This window comes from Grammomys surdaster, unplaced genomic scaffold (assembly GCF_004785775.1).
Source record: "Grammomys surdaster isolate TR1022 unplaced genomic scaffold, NIH_TR_1.0 237, whole genome shotgun sequence".
Classification (NCBI taxonomy): Eukaryota; Metazoa; Chordata; class Mammalia; order Rodentia; family Muridae; genus Grammomys; species Grammomys surdaster.
This window is the reverse complement of record NW_021604682.1, coordinates 214,585-220,382: the sequence shown is the minus strand read 5'-3', so window position 1 is coordinate 220,382 and position 5,798 is coordinate 214,585. Positions and strand designations below refer to the sequence as shown.

General features: G+C 49.2%; 1 protein-coding gene across 1 annotated transcript in view; it reads left to right on the top strand.

The window, feature by feature from the left end:
• The first annotated feature begins 1,052 nt into the window (after positions 1–1,052).
• Itgb2 (integrin subunit beta 2) overlaps positions 1,053–5,798 on the top strand; it is a 35,957-nt gene continuing 31,211 nt past the window's right edge. Inside the window, exon 1 of the mRNA XM_028774007.1 lies at positions 1,053–1,149. The gene's annotated coding sequence lies outside the window, so the exon portion shown is untranslated. The remainder of the gene's footprint in view (positions 1,150–5,798) is intronic.

The window sequence follows — 5,798 nt, the reverse complement described above, 5'->3', positions numbered from 1 at the left end:
TCTTTCAACAGTTTATCCGATGGCATCTTTTGCACATTTTTTTTCTACTGTGAGAAAGTATAGAAAATATACATGAAGGTTCAGGGTTATTAACTTCCTATAACCCTCTCAACTATTATACCAGGATGTCCTATGTAGCTGAGAATGTCCCCACTCAACAGCTTTATCCTCATGTAAATATGTCTTTAAAAATTCTACCAAAAATACCACACAAAGAAAGAATAGCACATGAACACCCAGGTCTCTAGCCACCCTCCCCCAACTATGGTCAACTTATGGCCCGCCCTGTATCCACACCCACCTCCAACCCCCATCCTGATTACAAGGAAGAAAATCTGCAATGTTGTCTCATACCATTTGCCAACATTTCAGCATGTAATGTAACCCTAAAGATGGAGGCAGGGCATGGAACCACGAAACATTGTTGCAGAAGGAATTAACCGTTTCTCAACATGGCTGGCATCTCAAATCTTATGCTAAAGGTCTGAGCTCCATATCTCTCTGCCCACTCTAGTCTTGCAACTTGTCAGGTCAGGTTTTGTCCACCACAGACTTTGTGATTGAGTTCCTACAGTGTTACTTAACACATCCTGCTGTGCCCCTCTTTGCCCCATTTTTTTTTTTTTTTTTTTTTATTTTTTTTTTTTTTTTTGCCCAGGAACTTTCCCCAGCATCTTTCCTTCCGCTTGATTGCTTCCTCCAGTGGGCTACCGCCTCAGCCCATTCGCTTGTAGCTGGGTCCCTCTCTTAGACTGAGAACCCACACAATCAGCCTCCGCCTGGTGGTCCATGAATCCCTACCTCGTCTCGGGATGCCCCTCAATGCTATCGATGGCTGCTGCTTCCAACAGCAGCCCCTCCACTCTTGCTGCAAAAGCTTGCCATCGCTTACGGGCCCTACCCTCTCTCAGCGTCTCTTCTCTAACATCCCACATGTAAAGGGGCTGAGGTGAGACCCACATGTGGGCCAATGAGCCGTGTGTGTCACTCAACTTCCTCCTGGGCGCTGACTTAGAACAGGAAGTATGGGGGGGGCCCTCAGTGGCTGTGTTCTTCAGACACCGCCACAGAGCCAGCTGGCGAGAAGCAGGCAAAGACGTCTCCAGTCAGTCAGAGTCACGGAGTGGAGGCTTCCGGGGACCGAGAGGGGTAAGCGCAGGGCTCCTGTGTTCAGGTAGCTCTTACACTCAACACCTCAGAGGTGGGCTCTCCCCATGGAATTTCGAAATTCCATGTCCCTCACCTGGCCTGTCAGGAAAAAAAAAAAAAGGTCTTGAGACCTTTTACATGTGGCTTCTGGTTACTCGGACCCTCCTGACTGATGTCCCTTGATGAGAGGCATGGTACCACAGTTGGGCAGAGTCGCAGAAGTTCTGGGGATTTCTGTAACTGAGTGTGGGTCAGCAGGCAGAGAACTGTGTCGATTCTCTCTCTCTGTGTGATAGTTTGTGGGTGCCTGTGGCTGAGGAAGGTTAGCTATGACAGGGGCGATGGCTGGGACAAGCTGTGGGAGGGACGGGGTCACATACTGTCACCCACCTCCTATGAATGGAAGTAGATACTTGTGGTCATGGAGGTGAGTGTCAGATTAGAGTTAATGAACAAGAGAAGAAGCTGCTGAGGTGGCCATTGTCCCCATCTGCTTTATAATGGGGGACAGGGAGACTTCTTAGCCTGCCCTGCAAGTCTCTGGGACCTAGGCTACAAAATGCCCAGCCCAGCCCAGCCCAACCCACAGCATAGCAAACAATAAGGAAGTCCTCTACCCAAGAATCCCACATACAGTAGTGGCCAGGCCTGGGGCCAGTGACCACAGGGCCACATCCCAGATAAGGGGAAGATGGATGCTTGTGGGGCCTGGCCCTTTGAGACTAGCCTACAGGGGCTACGTAGCTGCTGAGGGGCAGGCTGGCTGGCTCTGTGAGGCAGAGTCCATGAGGGCAGGTCTCAGGTGACAGACACCCTTTCTATATCCAGTAGTGAGAGAGCAGATAGGAGATTGTTGCTATCTGCTGTAAGTGGACCTCTGCCAAAGCAGGAGTGACATGAGCAAGTCCTGAGGGTTAGCTGGGGCTGGAGAGGCCCAAGTTTCCCATCTCCACCTTTCTCCAATAGTTGTTTGTTTGGTTTTTTTTTTTTTCCTCTGTTGACATATGTGGACACAGTCTTGCCGAAGGCAAGCATTCCGCTGGGGCAAATTGTGTTCATTGCAGTTGTTGGGGTGGAGAAACCATACAATCATCCTTTGCAGGAAGTTCTGCCCATGGGGCTATCTTTGATACACAGCTTAGGAGGAAGCATTCTGCTCTCTGTGGAGAAAGGGGGTGAGCTGGGGAGGCTGCCCGAGCTCTGGGGAAATGAGAGGGTGGGTTGTCTGGCTTTGCAGACTCCAAATGTCTGCAGTCAACAATGACTCAAAACTCACTCCCGTGAGGACGGAGTGGTGAAGACAACCGGGGTTCCCGCTAGCTCCACTTCAGTCACTCAGGTACAGGTGGCTCTCTGCAGGCGGCAGGGCTGAGGGAGGGGGAGCATGGGGTGTTGAATGTGTGTGTAGAGCTACACAGAGCCCCAGTGGGGTGGCTCTGTGGGAAGGAGTAGGTTCTGAGTCAGCCCCTCTGTTCATGTCTCTCCCCTTTTGGGCATGAGTCCCAGCCCTGCCTGAAGCTGTATCAGCTGAGGTCCCCAAATGCTTCCAAGTGTATTCCGTCACCCAGAAGTTGCATACAGTTCAAACCTTGGGGAGGAAAAAAAAAAAAAACAGCTCAGGGTATTCTCTGCCTGGCTGTTGGACAACCTTGGGGAATGTTCGAGAGATATCCCCAGGCAGCCAAGCCAGTACTAGCTGTGTCCAGTCTCCATTCTTTTTTGCATAAATGGGACCTCAAAGGGAAGTGTTAGTTTCCTCCCAGACCCCACATACCTGAGTGAATCCCAGACCCTGTGGAGGGGGACTGTGTGACACTTCTATAGTGGGAGATTGTAGGCAGGCGGAGACAGGTAGCCCAGGTACACCAAATGGCTAGAGCCCTTTGGCTACCAAGTCTTGCTGTCTCCCTAAAGCAGATAGCTCTGCTGCCTGAGGTCTAGGCAGGCCATTTGATCACACTGTGAGCCCCAAGATTGTGTTATTTACCAAAGGATAAAAAAGGGGTTCTACTTGTGGTGTGGCCCCTTAGCACACACTGTTAATCCCTCTGGCTGGAATACAGACCATGCCTTTAGTCCACACGTTTAATCCCAAACAATGAAGGCTATAGTTAGTTTGTAGGTGGAAGCACCCATGTTTGAAAATGATGTCTAATTGAGTGGCAGACAAAGTGACGAATCAGAGAAAGATTTGACAGAATAGGATCTGCCCAACTCTCACAAGGAGAGGAAAGAGAAGCTACTTTAGAGAGAGAAAGAGAGAGAGAGAGAGAGAGAGAGAGAGAGAGAGAGAGAGAGAGAGAGAAGGAAGAGGAGGAAGACAAGGAGGACAAGGAGGAGGAGGCAGTTTTTAACCAGAAGAGTTGTACAGAGACAGGCTGCAGAGGGAGAGCAACCTAGACACAAGTGAAGACAGAATGAGCCAGAGAATGAGTAGGAGCTAGAAGATCAGAACAGATTGCTAGAGTTAGTTTGAGGCCAAACAGAGCAACTCAGGAGAAACGGAGAGAAGTCAGATTGAATCAGTCAACCTGGGGAGGAGTTTGAGCCACAACAGCTGAGTTGAACCACCCAGCCAGAGTTCAGACAGGACTAGGATGGGGGTGAGCTTATTCAGCAGCAAGTCTCAGAGGCTGAAAACATCCTAGGCCTTGATTAGATTGTATGAAGGCTAGAAGCATCCGGGACTAGGCCTGGGTTAGCAGACTGAAGCAGTAAGCCTCCAAGAAGACAATCAGGCAAATAAAAGTTACGTTTATACCAGGCTTTGCCTCTGCATGTGGATCTTGCACATGGTTGATCTGATAGGATTTGCTTAAAATTTTAAGAGGTATCTTGTAGTCCCTTCTACAGCAAAACAAACCTGTGGCACAGCCAGAGTCCTTATCATAAAACTGGGGTCAGATCACCCAGTCATCACCCAGCAAGTGGCTCCTTGGTAAAGAGCTAGATGGTTTGTAGAGGTCAGATCGGGTCCTGAACCATGCAGGATGTATACCCTGACAGCCTTTTCCCTCCTTGGAAAACATAGCATCTGGGCTACTCATCCCCTTGGCATCAAAGCAACCCACCTGCCATTGGGAATACCATGAGTGATGTGACCTTCACTACTGTTTCTGGAGGTCAACTGTCCACTTCCGGAAGTTGACCCTGACCCTGATGGGGCTTCCATAACAGGGTCCCTATTAGTGATTCATTGCAACAGGTTATGGCCTGTCTACAAGAGATATGGACACAGGAATACGAGGCCTCCGTGATGCTCAGATCCGGCCAGTGAGAGATGTAGGGACTTCAAGGCCCCAATGCTGCTGCTTTTGGAAGCTTCTGTGGACAGAAGCCTCTTATCTAAGCAGTCGGCAGGGATCTCCCAGAGCTCCAGGATCTAAGGACCATCGTGGTCAGCCCCAGGGGAAGCCATCAACTGTGCCCTGTGGTGTTGTTTGAAACAACAGGAGCTTCGGAACATTCAGAAATATGGCGGAGGCTGGGCGGTGGTGGCGCACGCCTTTAATCCCAGCACTTAGGAGGCAGAGGCAAGCGGATTTCTGAGTTCGAGGCCAGCCTGGACTACAGAGTGAGTTCCAGGACAGCCAGGGCTACATAGAAACCCTGTCTCAAAAAAACAAAGAAAAAAAAGAAAAAGAAATTCGGCGGAGGTTGTGAGGCAGGAGATGGGGAGGAGCAAGATACAGGAAAATGAAGTCTGTGAGTCTCTGAGAGTACCCTGGATACCCCAGTCCGTGTCCCAGAAGAGACCAGCAAGAGCTTGCAGCTAGCAAGGACTGATGGGCAGGTTCTCATAGCAGTGTGAGGTCACCGTTACTATTCTTCCCTCGGTCATGATGGAACTCTCCTCAGGATTGTTGGCAGTGAGGACAGAAACATCAATAGCTTTGGGAACCTTGAGAAGCAATTTCCCGTAATGTGTCCACCAGAGCTTTTTTTTTTTTTTTTTTTTTAAAGATTTATTTACTTTATTTATGAGTACGCTATAGCTGTCTTCAGACACACCAGAAGAGGGCATCAAATCTCATTACAGATGGTTGTGAGCCACCATGTGGTTGCTGGGATTTGAACTCAGGACCTCTGGAAGAGCAGTCAGTGCTCTTAACCGCTGAGCCATCTCTCCAGCCCACCACCAGAGCTTTTACGATGGCTCTGTGAACAATTACGATACAAAGTTGGAAAATACAGACTATGGAGGAGGCTGAGGACACGGGGATGATGCTACCCACAAGACCTGTTACATTTTGATTCATAGCTTTTCCTTTTCCCCTTTTGCTTGCTTTCATAATGAGAATGAGTTGCTCCAGCAGCTATCCATGCCGTGCCTCTGCTGCCTCAGATCCCGTAGGGTGGGCATCGTGAATGTCAAAATGGCTACGCCACCTTCCGTTTGAAAGCTACTCCAGCTATCCCCCTGTTCTGATGGATATTCCTCGCCCTTGTGCCTCTGTGTTCTGTCTGTTGAATGACTGTGCTTCTCTGAGTTCACAGTCCACACTTCTCTGAGAGGCTCACCATTTGCCACTAGCTTCTCAGATTCTTTTAGAAAGGAAACTTAGTGTTTGCTGTTTACACTAGAATTAATGGTTCTCTCCATATAATTTCTTATGCATGGAATTGGTTCTTCTAACAGAGTCTTCTTG